This window comes from Eleutherodactylus coqui, chromosome 1 (assembly GCF_035609145.1).
Source record: "Eleutherodactylus coqui strain aEleCoq1 chromosome 1, aEleCoq1.hap1, whole genome shotgun sequence".
In the NCBI taxonomy this organism is placed as follows: domain Eukaryota; kingdom Metazoa; phylum Chordata; class Amphibia; order Anura; family Eleutherodactylidae; genus Eleutherodactylus; species Eleutherodactylus coqui.
Window position 1 is genome coordinate 323,972,742 of NC_089837.1, and position 21,201 is coordinate 323,993,942.

A 21,201-nucleotide genomic window follows, 5' to 3' on the forward strand; every position below is an offset into this window, starting at 1 on the left:
CTGCACACGGCTGAGACGGGCTCCGCCCAACTTACCTGCGGATCCGGCGTCCTCGCTCCCGCATGACGCTTCCCTGCCCACCTCCGCCACGTCATGTGACACGCCCACCGCGTCACATGACGCGGCAGTGGTGGGCGGGGAAGCGTTTGCACGCTATCTTCCGCTGTGCTACAGCGGAAGATAGCGTGAGCGGACGGCTTCCATTGACTGCAATGGAAGCCGTCCGCGCGTACACCCGCGGCAAATAGAGCATGCGGCGGGTGAGGACAGGAGATTTCACGGTGCGGTTCGAAATAGCTGCGGGCAACGTAGCGGATTTCCGCCGCAAATTACGCGGCGGAAATCCGTTCGTGGGAAGGAGGCCTAAGGGCTCAGTCAGACGGGCGTTTTTATGTGCGCATGTTACTTGCGTTTGCGATCTGCATCTATTAAAAACCCCTGCTTTTCAATGGCAGCGGTCATATGCCGATATTTACCTGCGCACAAAAATGCGGATTTAAAAACACAAGTAACTGCGGCATCTGTCTTTTTGGATGTAAAACCCCTGGATGCTGTCACACCCAGGGGTTGCACCTCGTGCTCAACGGGGCCGGCGGCAGTAGTGCCGACCCCATTGAGAACATACAGCGAAGATCGCGATCCTCTGGCACAGCTGTGATAGCTGTTGCACAGGAGTGCAATGTTCTCCCATTGAATTCAATGGAGACAGCAATACAGCTGGCTCCATTAACCCCTTGAGTGGCAGGTTTCCTACCACCCTGTTGTGCCCACCAGGGCAGGTTTTTTAAAATGGTCTAATCATTGAATTTCAACTAATTTTGCAGTTGCGTCTCAAGAGCCATAACTTTTTCATTTTTCCATTGACACGGCCATATAAGGGCTTGTTTTTTGCGGGACAAGTTGTGATTTTTTAAACAGGGGGAGGAAAAAAAGAAATGGGGAAAAAAGAAAAAAGGGGCCATGTCATTAAGGGGTTAAATAATGTATTAACTTCCTTCTCTGGGTCATTACGACGCACATGGATACCACATGTGTGATTGTAATTTTGATTTTTTTACAAAGTAAAGGGAGACAAGTGTTTTTTTTATTTTTTTAATAATTTTTTTACTTTTTTTTTTTTAATTTTAAAAAAAAAATATTTTTTTTTGTCCCTTTAGGGGACTTCCACAGGGACCCATCAGGACCCCTGATCACATTCCAGGGGTCCGATGGTGACAGCCCTTTACATGCTGCAGTGACAGCCCTTTACATGCTGCAGTCACATAGACTGCAGCATGTAAAGGGTTAACACAGCAGAGATCGGAGGTTTTCTCTGATCTCTGCTGTAAGAGCTAGTACCTAGCTGTCCTCTGACAGCTAACAACCAGCTCTCCCTGCCACAGAGACCATCGGCTTGCTTCTGACAAGCCGATGGTCTCTATGGCAACCTGTAAACAAAGCAGGACATTGCCGACATGTCGGCAATATCTTCTGCTGGTTTTTCAAAGCCCTTGCACTGCTCTGTGTGGGTCTGTGCAGGCAGAGCACACTGTCACAGCTTGTGACATTGTGCTCTGCAGCTCCCATAGTGATACATAGCCCGGAAGATTTCCGGGCTATGTTGCTATGAGCAGTGGAGCTCGTCACGGAACTTTTCCGGGCGTGCCACTCAAGGGGTTAAAAGCAATAGGCTTGCGGCAAGCCCTGCAGTGATTTTTGGTGAAGGGCTTTAAATAAAAGTCCTGCCCTAAAAATCATCCCAAAAATGTGTGAAAAATATATACTCACCTCGCGCAGCTGCCAGGGGTCAGGAGTATCCATTTTAAATCCCCACCTGCTGAAAGTACTTCAGAGCAGTGCAGAGAGAAGACCTGGCTGGATGCGCCTGAACCCCGCCAGCTGCGGAGGGTTGAGTATATATTTTTTTTTATTTTTTACACAATTTAGGGATGATTTTCAGGGAAAGGCTTATATTTAAAGCCCTTCCCTGAAAAATCACTGCAGTGCTTTCCGGCAGCCCATTGCTTTCAATGGAGCCGGCTGTAGCGCTGGCTCCATTGAATTCAATGGGATAGCATTGCGGTCCTTTGCCACAGCTGTGGCAGAGGATCGCAATCTTCCCTGTATGTCAATAGGGCCGCCGCCAGCCCCATTAACTAAAGGTGAAACCCCTGGGTGTCACAGCATCCAGGCGTTTCACATCCAAGGAATCCCCTGCTACAGCTGTCACTGCCGCAGCAGGGGATAGCAGGCAGCGCACTTTATGTGTGCATAAACGCAGCCAAGTGCGTTTTTTTTCAGTGTGACGCCCACTTCAGTCATGCGAATTTTTGTGCATTTGCGTTCTGGTCACAAAAAATTTGCACATAAAAACGCCCTTCTGACTGAGCCCTAAGGGTGCCCACCCACTAGCGATATTTTTTCTTGCGATGCAAGAACAATGATTATGAAACCAATGATTTTCAATGGTTTCATACTCATTTGCGATTTTTTTTCTCTCTTAAGTCTCACAGCGCAGAGAAAAAATCTCCGATATCGCTCAGTGTTTTCAACGAGGCCAGTGGCAGCAGTGTCGGCCCCATTGAAAACATAGGGAGTACATCATGGACTCCTGCCACAGCTGTGACAGCTATGGTAGAGGATTCCTTCATTCCCGCGGGGACCGCCCCATTGAATGCAGTGGATTGCAGGTAACCCCTGCAGCGATGATTTTCGGTGAAGGGCTTGAAATACAAGCCCTTCCCTGAAAATCATGGCTAGCTAGCTGTAAAAAAAAAATTATAATCACCTAGAAGAGCCGTCCGGCTCTTCTCTCTGGCACAGCAGTCTTCTTCTGTGTTCTGGAGGCCGGGGATTGAAAAATCCACGCCCCCAGAAAGCACTGGTGTCAATGGCTGAGCGCTCAGCCAATCACAGGCAGCGCTCAGCCATTCAACCCCCACAGCTATTTTTGAATGGAGCATTCTATGTCACCGGGAGCGAAAGTGAAAGTGATGACGTCATCAGCTTTCTTTGCAGGCAAACACTCACACTAAATGATGCACAAAGAATCTCTGCCCTAGTAAAAATGCTGCATTTACAAACACAGCGTTTTTACTAACTCCTGCGTTAGAGTGACCTAAGGCCTCATGTCCACAGAGAAATTCGGGCCCGCGCGGATTCTCCATGCAGAATGCTGCAGCGGATCCCTCCTTTCCCGCAGATATGAGGCCAGAAAATCCTTTACACTTACCTGTCTGGACGCTGCGGATCTCCCCTTCGTCGCGGCCAGATCTTCTTTCTTCGGCCCAGCGGATGTGCTCAGCATGCCGCAGCGTGCCGCGCGCATGCGTTGTGCACATTTTTTTTTTAAATTCCTGCTTTCCTGCGGTTTCCCGGCAGAACAGAAATTCAGCTGCAGGTGTGCTGCGGATACGGACGGCTTCCATAGGCTTCAATTGAAGCCGCGGGAGCCATCCGTGCGTCAGACCTGCAGGAAAAGGGAGCATGCTGCGATTTCTTCCCGTGCGCATGACCTGCACGCCGGGAAGAAATCCCATCCACATGCTTTTAGCTGCCCTACGGATGCTAATGCATCCCTATGGGCACCAAGATGCACGGATTTCCCAATGTGGGCACCACTAGCGGATTTTATAACTAAAATCTACCCGTGAACATTGGGCCTAAGGCTAACTTCAAATGGGCAAGGGCGATATCGGGTCGTGATATCACCCTCGCCATCCATGTGAAAGCATGCAAATACAACCTCACATCACTTTGGGAATGCAGGGAACCTCCGCTGTGTGGCAGACTTCGCATCGCATCACATGCACCTAGCACGTGCAGCAATGCTGCCGCGAACCTTTGATATGAGTGGGCGGTGCAATGCGAGAGCACGCACAAGATAGGACATGTCACAATTTGATTCCAGCATCTTGAGGTGTTATGCGGGAAAAAAAATCTCTCATGTGTATGACCCCATTCAAAAGAATGCAGTTCATTTTTGTGCGTCTCGCAATGCCCAAATGTCGCGTGATTTTCTTCCCAGCATGAAACCAGCCTAACAGTTAGATGGTACAGACTTCGGCCGGCTTCACATGGGCGTAAGCGTATTTTTGCATGCATTTGCATGATGGGCGTTGCGTTTTTTGCGTGCATGTGTGCGTATTTTACTGTACATTTTGCCTGTGCCTGCCCTACATATTTACAAATAAACATGCAAGAATGTTCTCATTGATTTCAACGGCAATTAACCTTAATTAGTTTACACACGAAAATAGAATATGTTACATATTTTTTTGTGCAAACGAAATGTGTGCGCAAAAAAGCTCATGTGAGCAAACTTGTTAAATAAATGGATTCTATTGAGTGCGTATTATGCGCACAAAATTTCTGTGCATAATACGTAGCGCGAATATGCCAGTGTGAAAGAGCTTTTAGGTTAGACAGGTTTAAAATGTGCCAGATTATCACAGGGACCCATGTTGGATGATGGTGCATTTTTAGATCTAGTGTGAGTTTATAACACCTATTGGTTTGCTTCACTGCAGATTTTGGACCAAAAGTTTGGTGTAAATTCAGTGCAATTTTTTATGTATTTAGGACACGCCCCTTCCCATGAAGCCATGCTTCTTTTCAAACATGTTGAAAAAAAGTGTCTGAAAGTGTCTAAAACACATCATAAGGGTGCCTGTCCATGGGCGTGATTATGCCAGCGGTAGACCACCGGTGAATCACGCCGGCCGACGATTTCCATAGCATTGCTATGGAAAGCGCCGGCACCTGTCCACGAGCGGAGAATCATTGCGATTCTCCACTCGCGGCGGGCTATTCGCTGCATGCTGCAAATTGCCCCGATTCTCTACGGCCAGCTTATCTATCAGATAGGGCTGACCGGCAGAGAATCGGCGGCTGCTCCTGTTCCCGGGCGGTGGCTTCGCATCGCCCATGGACAGGGGACCTAAATCTGGTGCAATGCATGTAGGACTGTTTTCTCATGCAATCTGTGCCAGGAAAATTAACAAAGTTAAGAGGCGCATTATTGGAATGCAAAAAATTGGATGGTCGTATCGATGAATTGCATCCAAGCTAGAGGTGGTACAACAGGGTACTAGAGCCTCCATGCCTGCCCATATCACATCTTGTATCGAAGCTAGAGGCAGTACAACAGGATACTAGAGTCTCCATGTCCATCCTTTTCACATCTTGCATCCAAGCTAAAGGTGGTACAACAGGGTACTAGAGCCCCATGGCCACCCGCATCACATCTTGTATTCAAACTATAGACAGTTTAACAGGGTACTAGAGCCTCCATGTCCATCCATATCACATCTTGCATCCAAGCTAGAGGTGATACAACAAGGTACTAGAGCCTCCATGCCTGCCCGTATCACATCTTGTAACCAAGCTAAAGGCGGTACAACAGGGTACTAGAGCCTCCATGCCCGCCCGTGTCACATCTTGTATCTAAGCTAGAGGCAGTACAACAGGCTACTAGAGCCTCCATACCCACCCGTATCACATCTTGTATCCAAGCTAGAGGCGGTACTACAGGGTACTAGATCCTCCATACCCATCCATATCACATCTTGTATCCAAGCTAGAGGGGGTACAATAGGGTACTAGAGCCTCCATGCCTGCCCGTATCACATCTTGTATCCAAGCTAAAGGCGGTACAACAGTGTACTAGAGCCTCCATGGCCACCTGTATCACATCTTGTATCCAAAATAAAGATGATACAACAGGGTACTAGAGCCTCAATGCCTGTCCGTATCACATCTTGTATCCAAGCTAGAGGCGGTACAATAGAGTACTAGAGCCTACATGCCCACCTATATCACATCTTGTATCCAAGCTAGAGGCAATACAACAGGGTACTAGAGCTTGCATGCCCACCTGTATCACATCTTGTATCCAAGCTAGAGGCGGTACAATAGTGTACGAGAGCCTGCATGCCCGCCTGTATCACTTCTTGTATCAAAGCTAGAAGCGGTACAACAGGGTACTAGAGCTTCCCTTCAAGTGTTCAGCTATATGCAATAAATTATCTTTTTGCTCTGATATTGTAATCACTTACTTATGCAACATCCTGCAGCGACTGAGGCACAAGGCACACACTGAGGAGATGGCAGGGTAGAGATGGCACTTGTCACAGTGGCTCTACCAACTCCTCCCCTGAGGGACGTGCGTAACCTCTTCCAGGCAATGCTGTGACAACGGTTACCTGAATAAGTGGTGTGATGGACCTGAAAAATTGTCACGGGTGACACCACCATTCCTTTACTCCATTGGATGTCCGACTGGCAAACAAGAGTCCACACACAGTTGAATTAGGAAAACTCAACCACTGGGAATGGGCAGTGACTGGAACTTTACTTCTCCACCTGAAAACTTCACACACTAGTGCAGGCGGAACAGCTCAACGAAGTCAGGATAACACAGGATAAAACCGGGCCTACAGTGTACGTTACCTGTATGACTCCACTCCTGGACACACACCAGAGAAGGACACAACACCCCACTGACACTCACTTGCAGGTGGATACTTGGACACTGCACAGCAGCTCCTTCTCTCACTCTCAGTCAAGGTAGGGGTCCTGGGGTTGAAACATCAGGGTACCTCTCCTCAGCTGCCATTCTTCACCACATGGGAGTTGAAGGTACCCCCATGTGGTCGGCACTCTCCCTCCACACTCTACCGTTGAAGAAAAGGAACTCCTATATATATCTTTCATACCCACGTGACATGATAATTGGTTACAATTTCCAGGCATATGCCAGTCATTCACAGACATTACCCTCTTACATGCTGCAGCTGTGCAATACATATAACTAAAGACAAGCCAATTTGCACAGTGCATCCACATTTAAGATATGACATGTATGACAATTATGGAGGGGCCAGACATATATACTTTGGGCCAGTACACTTATATCAACGTTACAATTGCATAGAAAGTTTAATTCAACTCCGACAACTTCTTCTAGGTGTGAGATTTTTTTAGAGTGCGTGTATATTCTGTATTGCAGTGTCAGATGCGGCCTAATACGTTGTAAGGCAAGTTTTGGTGGGGTTTTCTGAATTAAAAAACAAACAGGGAAACAGCTAAACACATAATGTGTGTTTGTGTCATCAGACATTTTTCAAAGTCTCGAGTCTGCACAATAGAAATTACTTGCATACGTTATACAGCAGCCAGTGCTTCTCTGCAAAGTAAACAGATAACTGAATAGTTAATTAAAACTAAAGTAAAAACTAAACGAAAAAAAATTCTATAAAAAAATTACCAAATAAAAACATTTTGGTACAACAAGGCCACTCTCACACGCAATGCTTTTTACAGCGTTCACCGCCTCCATTGATTTCAATGGGGTTTTGCAAACTAACTTTCAAATACGGCGTTTCTAACGCCACAATTTTCAAACACTGTCTGCTCTATTTTAGTGCCTTCTGGCACTTTTTAACAACACCTTATCACCCATTGTCATGATGGTGTGCGTTAAAGAACGCTGTTAAATGCTGTAAAATGGACAAAAACATGGTAATACGTTGCATTTGAAGTGCTACATTTTAACAACAGTGTGTGTAAGAGTGGCCTAAGAAAATAAGTAGTAGGGCACATTTTGATAGTCATGGTGGTAGTGGTGCTAAAGAACAGGCCAGCTCCCACTGAAGCAATGGCTTCACATTCTGCAGGAAGCGAGGACAAACCCACTGCCATTCCTTAGAAGTGGTTCTGCCCGTGCGTTACATCCACAGCACAGGCCATAGAGTGAATGACACAACATGCCTCAACTACCACCACCTCCTTTTCCTCCCAGTCACAGGCTCACACCAGTCAGTCTGTGTAGTGGCCCGCGGGTTCTGCAGAACACTCACTGTACAATTGTCCTGTCTCACCTGTCTGTATGCCGTTTATGGATACAGAAGGTGCCATCTGTGGGAGAGACCCTGTGTCTCCCCTTCTGCTTTAGGCATAGAGCTCAACCCTGATGTCAGCTGGTCTCTCATTGGCTGACAGTCAGGTTTGATCTTACTGGTGCAGAGCCCAAGGGTGGGAAGCACAGATACAAGTCCCTATGCCAGAGAGAGAGGTTATAAAAGAAAGTGACACAGAGCAGTTAGTCAGACTCGGCCAGAAGTGAGTAAGGTGAGGTTGCAGTTCCGTGGTCAGAGAGGAGGAGTAGTTCAGTGAGTTATCATTACCCAAGGTAGAGTGTGGTGATCAACCCACTCCTTTGGCATCCCACAGCACAGAAAACAGAAGATCCTTTCTGAGGTCCATCTTCATCTAACAGTGAGTTATAGCTACCCGGTGAAGTCAAAGCCAGGATTAGCAATACAGCGACTTGTCCCTCTGCTTCATAAAATCCTACAGTCAAATCTATCTAAATATTTTCATCTAAATTCACTAGTGGGAAATTGTCTAGTAAATCAATCTTCAGGAAAATAAGAGAGAGAGTTGAAGTCCGAGTATCATTAAGACAATACTGTTGTATTTTGCCTGCTTAGTACTGCATCCTTATATACCTGATAAATACGTCTACAGAGTTGTGAAGTTAACCTGTTCTTGCATATACCAAAGATAGTAAATCTGCTCACCCTCAGATTGCTAAACTAAACTGGACTTGTCTGCGTTATTTCTGCAACATACCATCCGCAGTGACCAATTAGAGTGTGGCATCACCGTGACAAAGACTAGGCCTCTGGCCATACATACAGTAAGTTCATTGGGGTGTTACATTTGCACCAGTTGGTCATGTGCATCCCAACTCTACTACACTCTATGACAAATCCCCCACACCTCCAAAGCTGTCCAAATGGGTCAGTCTGAGGAGCTGTTTGATCATTCAGTGTCATGGATGTCAATGGAACAGTCCAAACAACCAAAGGGAGAAACGAAGACATTGTATGTACTGATGGATGCCCAACCATTTATTTTCCTCTGAAGAAGAAGATGAAGGTGAGTCAGTGCACAGTCAGCCCTCTGCAAGCAGGAGAAGTACAATGAAGAGGAAGACGAGATGAAAGATAAAGAGGTGTTTGACGGCACGTGGACAGGCAGGGAAAGTCATCACAGCAGCTCGTAGAAGGAAAAAGAAGTAACTTTTCGGAGCAGCACCTGCGAAGACAGGGAGTAGGGTGTCACAGAAAAGCAAAAGCTATACTGCCATCATCTGCTACTACTAGTCGCAGCAGCAACATCATGCCCTAAGCTAGGTCTGCTCACAGGACTTATGCAGCCTGGGCATTCTTTAAAACTGCAGCTGAAGAGCGGTCATCTGAAGATCTTTGGTAAGTGTTTAAAATGCAGTGGGAACATAAACAACTTTAACACAACATGCATAACAGCCACATTAACTCCCATCGCCCGCTGCTTTGGAGAGCCCACCTGGGCCAGAGGGCCAAGAGTCTCCTTTTTCCGCTGCTGTAGCTGCCTTTTCCTCAATCTTTTTCTGTTTATGCAGCAGCCTCTGAGCACAGAGAGGTAGTATTGTGTAGGGGCAGCAGCACGTCTACTTCAGGCCTCTCCTCTGGCACTGATGACTGGGCTGCTATTTTCAAAACCAGGATTGGAAGACGGGAAACAGAAGCTGAGCCACCATCACCTCCATCTTCACCGATATGGACATCTACCCCATATTCTAGTGTATCCCAGGTCAGCAGCAAGCCTATCTTTCCCCAGCTATGGAAGCATAAAAAAAATATCTCACCAATCACTCCCAAGCACAGAGCCTGAATACAAGCAAACTACAGCTGCTGGTGATGGAAATGCTGCCCTTCAGGCAAGTGGACACAGATGCCTTCCACAATGTGATACTTCATACTAAACCACAGTTTCAGATGCCTAGTCACCAAAAAGACTGCCCTGCCCTGCACCATTATGTGAGTGATAGCCTGTCTGTGGCATTGCAGGATTCACCTGACCATGGTCAATTGCAAATGGCTTTCTGGACCTTGCGCAGTGGACTCTTTCTCTCTCTTTCCTAGGATAGGGGTCCTGGGATTAGGTCATCAGGGTACCTATCCTTCTCTTCCATTCTTCACCACATGAGGGTTGAAGGTACCCCCATGTGGCCGGCACTCTCCTTCCACACTGAACCGTTGAAGCAATGGAACTCCCTTTCTTACCTGTCACTCACATATATACCTTGCATACTCACACAACAAAATAACTTGTTACAATTTCCAGACATATCCCAGACATTAACCTCTTACATGCTGCAGCTATGCAATACATGTAACTAAAGACAAGACAATTTGCACAGAGCATCCACATTAAGGACATGACATATATGACAGTTATGGATGGGCCATATATATGTACTTTAGGCCACTACACATCGACCTTATGTATCCTTACGAGAACACTAGGTCAATGTCCTTGAGGCAGGGCACGAAGCCGAAAGGGGTAGCTCTCGTTTCATAGTACCCCCAGGCATTGCAGGACATTCATCCATGTCTGTTCCTTCCTCATCCCCCTCCTCCTCCTCTGCCTCCACCTCTTTGTACCACCTTTCAACACCCTCCACATTTGCACAGATATCCGTATGTGACAACATCCGGCCTCCATACAGCGCTGCCTAAAAAAAAAGGCACCAAGCAGTGTTAAAAAACTGAGGGAAGCGAAGCCACAAGGCTGAAGAGCTGTTGATCCATCTGCGTACTGGTTGACCCCGTACAAGCTGAAATCAGGCAAGGTCGTGTGTGACAATGGGGCCAACCTGCTCCCAGCCGTTCGCCTTGGAAATCTTACACACACACCTTGCCTGGCTTACATTATGAACCTGGCAGTCTGATACTTCCTAAACAATTACCCAGGTTTACATCTACTGCTAGAAAAGGCCAGGAAATTGTGCTTGTACTTTCGGCAATCACACTTCTTATCTGACCAAGGTGCAGTGACAGTTCAGGCTACCAACAAACCACCTAATCTGTGACATGCCTACATGGTGGAATTCCACATTACTTATGTTACAGAGGTTAGTCCAGCAGCAAAGAGTAATTACGGAGTACCACTTTATTTCTGTGGAGTGGCTACAGATCAAAGATGTGTGTGCCATTTTAGCCTAGTTTGAGGAAGTGACCAAATGGTCAGTCATAATGACGCACTGATCAGTATGACCATTCCTGTTGTCTGTGTGCTTAAACAGATGCTAAAGAGCCTCAGGAATAATGACATGTTGTCACAAGAGGAGGATGGAACACCAATATACCAACTGTCTGGCCAGTCTACCATTACTCAACACTGCAGGGAGGGTGGCTTTGGGTGAGAAATGGGGGAGTTTTCTCCAAGCATGTTTCTCCAAACATGGGAGAAGTATAGAGCAGAGGATAATATAGGTCCAGAGGCAGGGGAGGTGACAATGCAAAGTTCCTTCGATCCATCACTAACCCTAGCTATTCTGTATGGATGGCAAGACCAGCCGGAGAACAATCTTAGTCCTGACCCCCAAGGATTGACAGCAGTATCAGGACTGACTGTGAAGGAACTTAAGCAGAGCACTTCCTCAAGGCCACAGGGATGTATCCGCAATTGATCACAGCACTGTGGCTCATGGCAGATGAGCTGAAAGCCGGCACAGCAGCACCACCACCGCTGGCAGGGGAAGTCTAACAGAGGTGTGGCATCGTTTTTTTAGCCCCTCACAGCATGCAGTAACAGCGCAGGGTAGGACTCATAATCAGAGGCAGTACTTATCCTATGTCAATATGGAATTACAGAGCTATAGCTCTCATGTTTCCACAAAGAGCACACATTGTCCTCAAGATGCTTTGAGAAGGAGGAGGAGGAAGAGGAGACCCATACTTGGGTGTTCTGTTCACCTGGTAGAATTTGTCCTTTGCAAAATTGATGACATTGATTTAAAACAAGCAGCACACATGCTGTCTTCCTGGGCATAATTTTTGATCTGGGAACCCTATGTGGGCCACCCTTTTGTTTTCAGTGACACTCCTTTGCTACAAGTGACCTGTACACCACTGTACAATATTTGTACCCATTTTAGGAAGGAGCACAGTGTTTCCCAGATCTGTGGCTGTATTCCCATGCATTTTGGGGGCATTTGGCTGTATTAGAGAGACCTTCGGGAGGGCTGTACTGAAGAGCAGTAGACTGAGAAAAAGTCAGGCTCTATCTGCTGACATGTGATGATGAAGTGTGATCCAACTGCTGGCAAAAGAGTTGAGGCCAGAGGGTTCTGCTACTGCGGGGTGGTACAGAGAGATGCTCTGTTACTCTGGTGGGCACAGAAGGGGGCTCTATTATTATCATAGGGCAGGGAGGGGGTCTATTATTATGAGGGTGCAAGAGAAGCTGTATTACTACGGGGGGGGGGGGGGGGGGGAGGGGAGGGGCGTAACTATAGGGGATGCAGGGGATGAGGTTGCACCCAGGCCCAGGATCTCTTCTCCATATAGGGTGCCCAGTACTATGAATAAAATACTATAGTTGAGTGCCCAGACGCTTCAAGTTACGCCTCTGTGTCAGGGAAATTTCTGCGTACAGCACCAATCAGGCCCATCCCAATGCCCCGTTGCCGGCGGTAAAGAGGAAACACCACACACGGAGGTCTGGTATAGTTCCTCACACAGGGAAATAACTGCGCACTTTATTACATATTACATGGGGCTTTATACCCCTTATCACGTCATTAGAAGTGTGTCTTATTGGCTCAAATCCACCGCATAGCCATATATGTGATGTCTGCAGTTCCGCCTGAGGCAGTGTTAGTCACATAAGCAGTTGTTATCTAGATAAACTGATTCTGGGAAAACAGCCAAGCAAGCGGCCTTCGTATCCGGTTCTGTATCATCTCTGAATTTCTGGACACATCTCTCTCGGCCTTGGCATATCGGATATGATTTTTAAAGCTACATATTAGGTTTTTTTGCACTTTAACATTGCATAGAACTTGCATACAGGTATAAAAGCATAAAAAAACATATGGCAATATATACATATACCCTCAGATCAGGAGGAGAATCCTTTGTAACCAAAAGGAGGCACATTTATTACTGTGGAGGGCACTGTTACTTTTGAAGCACAAAAGGGGGCATTACTACTATGGGTGCAAAGAAAGGGGCATTGGGTGTAGTTGCAGGATGGGGACAGTGTGCAGAAATGAGTCATAGCTAGAAGTCTTCAGGGCAGTTTGGGCCCAGATAGAGAAGAAAAGGAAAAGTGGATGAGTGTAATCAGAGAAGATGTCACCTATGATTTCTGGAGGTTACTGTACTGTAAACACTATCACTGTGTAGAGCTGTTATCTGGTTGTAGATGTATTATCTGATGGTTATTTAGTGACAGCATTATTTGTAATATGATATATATATATGACATGTAAAGCTTTACTGTAAAATGATGACACCAGCACTGCAATCCTTGTATATAACACAAAGGCCTCGGAGTCCCCTCAATTACTAGGGCCCTAATGCATTTGCAACTTTGCCCGACTGTCATCCCCTCATTTATACAGATTGCTCATCACTTACTTCAGTGATGGACTTGGTTCTGTAGACAAATTAAATGTTTTGGTATAGACTAGGACAATTGGGCAATGGGCAATAGCCCAATACGAAACAGTTGAGAAGCTGTAGTTTCTGGAATTATATACTTTATGCTACATGTAATAGTTTAACCCTGAAATTCAATCAACGTTGAACTAAGGAACAGATTAAAGAAATACCTGTTGTATTACATAATTTATTTATTGCAGGTTTTGTGCTTTTATGGTAGACAATAAGTATTGTGTGAAGTTGTGGGCTGTGGTAAAGAAAGCCATTTTCAGGAGAAGTAATTGTCCCGTGGCAATCTAAGGTGGTAAGAAATGCACGTGCAGAGAACAATATGAACTGTTTATATAATAATCTTTATTTGTATAGCACCAACTTATTCCGCAGCGCTTTCAGGCATGGATAAATGCAACACAATACAACAATTGCAACAATTACAATGTGAGGTACATTGGGTTGGACACAAATGGGTTGAGGGTGGTACAGGAGGTGCAGGGGTTGGGGAACACAGGCATAAGAAAATTTCATATACGGATCATTTATTAGAAGGCAAACAGGGTGGGGCACCATAGGAAGGGGAGAGGGACTAGGTCAGGAGATTTGGTATGCTTCCCTGAAGAGGTGCGTTTTTAAGGCACGTCTGAAATTTTGGCATCGGGAATTGTCCGGATGCCTTGGGGTAGAGCATTCCAGAGGATGGGTGCTGCTCTGGTGAAGTTCTGTAGGCGAGCATGTGAGGTTCGTATTACAGGGGTGTTTAGTCTGAGTGTGTTAGCCGATCGGAGTGAGCGGGCTGGGTGGTATACTGATAGTAGGGAGGCGATGTATGGTGGCGCAGCGCCATGCAGAGCTTTGTGAGTGAGGTACAGGAGTTTAAATTTAGTTCTGCAGAGGACGGGCAGCCAATGCAGCGACTGGCATAATGCAGAGGCGTCTGAATAACGACTGGATAGAAAAATGAGTCTAGCTGCTGCATCTAGTATGGATTGGAGTGGAGCGAGTCTAGTGTGGGGGAGGCCAATGAGTAGCGAGTTGCAGTAGTCAAGCCGAGAGTGGATGAGGGCAACCCAAGCGTCTTTAGCATGTTCGTGGTTAGGAAGGACGTATTTTAACAATATTTCTGAGGTGCATGTGGCATGTTTGGGCCAGAGATCGGATATGGGGGGCAAAGGAGAGGTCAGAGTCCAGTGTGACCCCAAGGCATCGGGCATGCCATCTGGGGGTTATGATGGTGCCAGACACTGGAATGGAGATGTTGAGGGGAGGTCGGTTAGAAGGTGGAAAGACAAGGAGGTCAGTTTTAGAGAGGTTTAGTTTGAGAAAAAGGGAGGACATAGTATTAGAGACAGCGGACAGTTGGTGATATTTTGGAGAAATGGTCCAGAGATCTCATGAGAGGAGGTGTATAGTTGGGTGTCGTCAGCGTAGAGATGGTATTGGAGACCAAATTTGTGGATGGTTCGTCCAATTGGGGCAGTATAGATAGAGAAGAGAAGGGGACCAAGGACCGAGCCCTGGGGTACCCCAACAGCGAGAGGAAGTGGAGCAGAGATAGAACCAGCAAAGGAAACCCTGAAAGAGCGGTCAGAGAGCTAGGAAGAGAACCAGAAGAGAGCAGTATCCTTTAGACCAATAGAGTGGAGCATAGTGAGAAGGAGATTATGGTCGACAGTGTCAAATGCAGCAGACAGGTCAAGGAGGATTAGTAGGGAGTAATCACCTCTCGACTTTGCAGTCATCAGGTCATTTGTTACTTTTGTAAGGGCAGTTTCGGTCAAGTGTAGAGAGCGGAAACCAGACTGGAGGGGGTCGAGGAGCGAGTTGTCAGAGAGAAAGCGAGTAAGGCGGGAGTAGACCAGGCATTCCAGTAATTTGGAGATGAAGGGGAGGTTTGAGACGGGTCGGTAGTTGGCAGCATCAGGTGGTTCCAGTGTTGGTTTTTTAAGGAGAGGGGATATAATGGAGTGTTTGAATGAGGAGGGAAAAGTGCCAGAGGTAAGGGAGAGGTTGCAGATTGTAGTGAGGTGAGTAATGAGAGCTGGGGAAAGGGACTGGAGGAGGTGAGAGGGTCGCTAGCACAGGTGGTGGGGCGGGCAGCGGAAAGGATCCTGGAGACTTCTTCCTCTGTCGTTGGTTCTAGCGTAGATAGTGAGTAGGTGCTGGATGCAGTGCTGATGAAACTGGGATTGGGGCTAACCATGCAGCTTTCAGAGATTTCTTTTCGAATGTTGTCAATTTGTTCTTTGAAATAGGCAGCTAGTTCTCCAGCAGTCAGATCTGTCACAGGGGCCTGTTCTTTGGGGCTGAGGAGGGAGTGAAAGGTCTCAAAGAGTTGTTTGGGGTTGTGGGATAGATAGTGAGGAGACAAGGGAGGTGAAATAAACTTGTTTGGCATGGTGAAGGGCTAGGTTATATGTTTTAAGCATGAATTTGAAGTGGAGGAAGTCTGCCGGCAGCTTTGACTTTCTCCACAGCCGCTCGGCGCACCTAGAGCACCGCCGGATGAAGCGCGTTTTGGACGTGAGCCAGGGTTGCCGTGTTCTGCGTTTGACAGCTCGAGTCACAGGCGGTGCCGCTTCATCCAGGGCATGGCTGAGGGTGGTGTGGTAGTATTCAGCTGCCAGGTTAGGGCAGGGGAGGCGAGAGATAGGTGATAGGGAGGACTGAATAGTTTTGGCAAACTGTTTAGTGCAGACAGACTGGAGGTTCCTAGAGGTGCAATAGATAGGAGGGTCAGGAGAGATGCTAGGGTGTCTGATTGAGAAAGAGAGAAGGTTGTGATCTGAGAGTGGAAGAGGGAAGTTAGTAAAGTGAGAAGCAGAGCAGAGACGGAGGAAAACTAAATCGAGAGTGTTACCATCTCTATGAGTGGGGGAGTCAGAGATTAGTGATAAGCCAAGGGAGGAGGTAAGTGTTAAAAGCCGGGAGGCAGATGAGGAGCTAGAGTCGTTAGTAGGGATGTTGAAATCACCAAGGTTGAGGGTTGGGATTTCACAGGATAGGAAGTGGGGGAGCCAGGCAGCAAAATGGTCTAGGAACAGGCGAGTGGGACCTGGGGGCGGTAAATAACTGCGACAGGCAGAGGCAGGGGGCGGAAGAGTCGCAGGGTGTAGACTTCGAAGGAGTGGAAGGTAAGCGAGGGAGCTGAAGGAATGACCTGGAAGGTACAGTTTGGGGAGAGGATGATGCCTACTCCTCCGCCGCGTCTGTCATCTGATCTGGGGGTGTGGGAAAACTGCAGGCCATCATAGGAAAATGCAGTGGGGGAGGTAGAATCGGACTGCTGTATCCAGGTTTCCATGAGGGCGAGCAAGTTCAAGTGTTTACTGGTGAAAAGGTCATGGATAGTTGGGAGTTTGTTACATGCAGATTGGGAGTTCCATAGGGCGCATTTGAATGGGGCAGGGGGGGGGCATTTTAGTAGAGAACAGTACGGGGTGGGCCTGGGTTGGGGGATATGTCCCTTGCAGCTAGGAGTAGCAGGGTAGCAAGGGTGAGCGCATGGCTAGGGGATTTGTGTGGGTGGGTAAGGTCTTTCTTTGCAGTATTAGGGGGTTGAAGGTGTCTTAGGAAGTTGCACAGTGCATGGGAGCCATACATAGGTGAGGAGAGGAGGGAGGGGCTGATGTGTAAGGAGTGTGTTGGGCCTGGGCGTTGGAAGAAAGTGTTAAGGCTTGAAAAGAGGATAGTGAAGGAGATTAGTGCAAAGAGGAGAGTATTTTCCTCCAGGCTTTGGACAAATGTGCATGTTACCTGGCTCCTGCTCTGTCGAATTGCGCTGTATAACTGCATCATTTGACAGCATAAACCACTTGTTGCTGGACACTTAGTGCTGGAGACATCAGGTGAGGCAGCCTCTGGTGAGGCATGGAGGATAGAACTGGCTTTAAAGTTCTGGCTATAGGACTTCAGCTAGGAGTGGCTTGTTACATTTCACTAGTCAACCAGCTGACCCACCTTTAGATGGCTAATGAACTGTTTGGCACTTTTCTTTCGGTTTAACCCCTTGAGTGGTGGGTTTCCTACCACCCTGTCGTGCCCACCAGGGCAGGTTTTTTAAAATGGTCTAATCATTGAATTTCAACTAATTTTGCAGTTGCGTCTCAAGAGCCATAACTTTTTCATTTTTCCATTGACATGGCCATATAAGGGCTTGTTTTTTGCGGGACAAGTTGTGATTTTTTAAACAGGAGGGAGGAAAAAAAGAAATGGGGAAAAAAGAAAAAAAGGGGCCATGTCATTAAGGGGTTAAATGATGTATTAACTTCCTTCTCTGGGTCATTATGACGCAGGGATACCACATGTGTGATTGTATTTTTGATTTTTTACAAAGTAAAGGGAGACAAGTGTTTTTATAATTTTTTTTTAAATAATTTTTTAACTTTTTTTTTTTTTTTTAAACTTTTTTTTTTTTTTTTGTCCCTTTAGGGGACTTCCACAGGGACCCATCAGGACCCCCTGATCACATTCCGGGGGTCTGATGGTGACAGCCCTTTACATGCTGCAGTGACAGCCCTTTACATGCTGCAGTCACATAGACTGCAGCATGTAAAGGGTTAACACAGCAGAGATCGGAGGTTTTCTCTGATCTCTGCTGTAAGAGCAGGTACCTAGCTGTCCTCTGATAGCCAAGCACCAAGCTCTCCCTGCCACAGAGACCATCGGCTTGCTTCTGACAAGCCAATGGTCTCTATGGCAACCTGTAAACAAAGCAGGACATTGCAGATATGCCGGCAATATCTTCTGCTGGTTTTTCAAAGCCCTTGCACTGCTCTCTGTGGGTCTGTGCAGGCAGAGCACACTGTCACAGCTTGTGGCATTGTGCTCTGCAGCTCCCATAGTGATACATAGCACGGAAATCTTCCGGGCTATGTCACTATGAGCAGTGGAGCTCGTCCCCGGAAAATTTCCGGGCGTGCCACTCAAGGGGTTAAAGAAAGGAAACGATGAGAGCTTAACAACTGGAGAGAAAAGTAGTTTTTTGTTCTTGCTTCAGAGTGACTAGCTCTTGTAATCTGCCCGAGGACTAACTGCGTCTGTCATTACATGGATGGAGTTCCCATAAAACACACTGTCAGAGTTTATTCCATGGGGTAAGAAGAGCTGCACAACAAGGTGGTCTTAAGCATTCAGTGATTTCAGTTTAGGTCACAGAAAAATGAAAACCCAGATAAACCTACATACTGTCATCTTTTGTTTCTAGAAAGATCATTGACAGGTAACGTTATAGTAGGGGGATCATTTTACCCGACAGACTAATTTCGTACAATAGAAAAGGTGGGTGTGAGAAACAGAGTATCGGTGCATTCACTCTGCATTAGCAGTTTACATTTGGTGTTTGCCAAATCTCCCAGTCTAGATATCAAACATAATCATAGACCCCATTCATCCAAAAGAGTGTCCTCAGGTGGCTTGGACTATGTCACTATACCTATTTTTACTGAATAAAATAGTGTAGTTGACTTTGCTATTCTGTAAATAGAGTATGTATACTGCACAGTATATGTTTCATTAACATGTGCACCTATAGGTAATGCATGCCACTATGTGTCTATACAGTGGCATACATCCCAAACATCCATCCATCCATCCATCCATTGGAGGTATACTTCATAGGGAGCTGCAGAAGTCCATCCACCTTAACAGCAAACTAAGATTAAAACAGACTGGCATATTTGCAAATATGCTCTTCGCTACGGAGCGTATTAGCGCATGAACAAATCAAAATTCTTTTTTTTACCATTTAAATTCGGCGCTATTGTGCTCGGGTAAAAAAAAAAAGCAAGAAAGATAGGGCAAGTCCTATCTTTTCTTATGCATAGTAGTAACACGCAAGAATCCCGATTAGTGAAAATGAAACCATTGAAATCAATGGTCTTGTTTCCGGACCGTTTTGTTGGTGTGAAAATCACGCCCCCGAAACGGGACAAAATCACAATCATCTGTTTAAGCCTTAAATGTCAGTATCCAGTTCCTTTCATATTAGTGCTGCTCTTGTGTTTAGGGCTGTTAATTTTATGTAGAGCCAGCTGCAGACTTTAGTGCGTTGGCGGTTTATGTCAGAAGGATTTCCTTATGTATACCTCCAACATTGTGCCATGGTGTAGGCATTGGGACCCATTTTAGAAAAATGTGTAATATGTGGTATACATTTTATTGTGTATTGGGGTGGTGGACTGACACAGTAAGTGTAGCAAATGTCAGCCGTGATGGTAGACTGACAAGAAAGATAGAGAAATAATAAACTGTATAGCTGTCAGCCATCCATCAGGGCTCACAGCTATACCCTTTGTTATTTTTCTATCTCTTTTGTCAGTCCACCATTAGGGCTGATATTTGCTCCATTTGCTAATACATCAGGGTTGCTATCTCCACTGTTGCTTTCATAGTTTCTGCATGACCATTAGTACTATTTTTGTATCAGTAATTTAGGTAGGGCTTTTTGGTTCTTTGTAGTCCTGTGACTCCATCGTATTCGGGCTTGTACTCTGCTTTACAGTTATAATTGCTAATGAGCTTAGCCATAGACCTAGCTGCATACATTTTTGTACAGGCTGCGGCTTGCTACTGCAGTCGCAATTGATTTGAGTTGAATGATTTCCTTCTATATCCATTGGGTGGTGATGAAACGTGTTGAGCCGTTCCTGAACCTTTTTTTTTTGCATTTATTTTCAAGCTCTGATTCCTCAGTCGAGCTTTGAATCAAACCCAATCAAACCTAATCTATCTTCTATCAAGCTCTGAATTCTCAGTCGAGCTATGAACCCAACCTGAAGTTATTTTGAATAATCGCATCTCTGATCAAGCTCTGATTCCTCAGTTGAGCTCTGTATCTATAATCGTACTCTTTCTTACGAATAGTGAGTTGTAGACATCTTACTCTGCACGCTTCTTAGTGACCACAGTGGACCTTTGTTTCGCATTTTTTAGCACACCTAATAGTCTTGGTGATGCGCACTTTTTAGGGAATATTGGTTATCTGGGTGTGGACACTGCTCTTGGATCTGCTGCGCTCTTCTAGGCGTTACACTCTACAAGTGTGCATGCCCTGGGGGGCAGGTTGATCTGACTTGACATCCCATCCTTTATATCTGTATTTGGGTTGCTCCTCTAACAGTTCGCTCTGCTTGTTCCTGCTTTGGCCCTATTAGTGTTAAAGCAGTCCAGGATGTGGAACAAGTCCTCCCTGGTCCTCTAATGAGTACAAACTGTAATAAACCCAACTGTTGGTAAAGTATTTGTTCTGTCTCAAACTTATCATCCTATCCCGGTCTTGAAACTGTCTTCCACCAGTTACGTCATTGGGTATTGCATGTTGTACCCTTGTATTTTTATGTGTTGTCAGTTTCGTAGCCCCAAATTTTTAAAATCACGTTACCTAGAGTGATGTGGTGAGTCACATGACCTAAACATTCCAATCACGTGACACCAAGATGGCGCTCACATCGGCGTCCTCCGTGAACAAGAGTGAATGTAAATGGATCTTAAATGTTTCTATATACATAGATGTATTGCGTTTAATGTGGATTATATGCTTGACAAAGGCACTTTTGTACTGCCGAAATGCGTCGCATAAATAAAATATATGAACTGAAGAACTTCGTACAAATTCCTCTGGGTTCCTGAGCGCGGGGTTTTTTCTTAAATTGATTTTACTTCCTTATTGTACTAATCATACAATAGTAACACCTTAGTATTTAGATCAATAAACCATTTCTGGAAATAC

General features: G+C 46.1%; 1 protein-coding gene across 2 annotated transcripts in view; it reads right to left on the reverse strand.

Annotated features, from left to right (window-relative positions):
- LOC136575386 (ultra-long-chain fatty acid omega-hydroxylase-like) overlaps positions 1 to 21,201 on the reverse strand; it is a 257,782-nt gene that overhangs the window by 132,577 nt on the left and 104,004 nt on the right. Inside the window, exon 1 of one of the 2 annotated variants that reach the window (XM_066575083.1) lies at positions 9,352 to 9,392. The exons of the other annotated variant lie outside the window; for it this stretch is intronic. The gene's annotated coding sequence lies outside the window, so the exon portion shown is untranslated. Of the gene's footprint in view, positions 1 to 9,351; positions 9,393 to 21,201 lie in introns of those variants that run through there. 2 annotated transcript variants of the gene reach the window in all.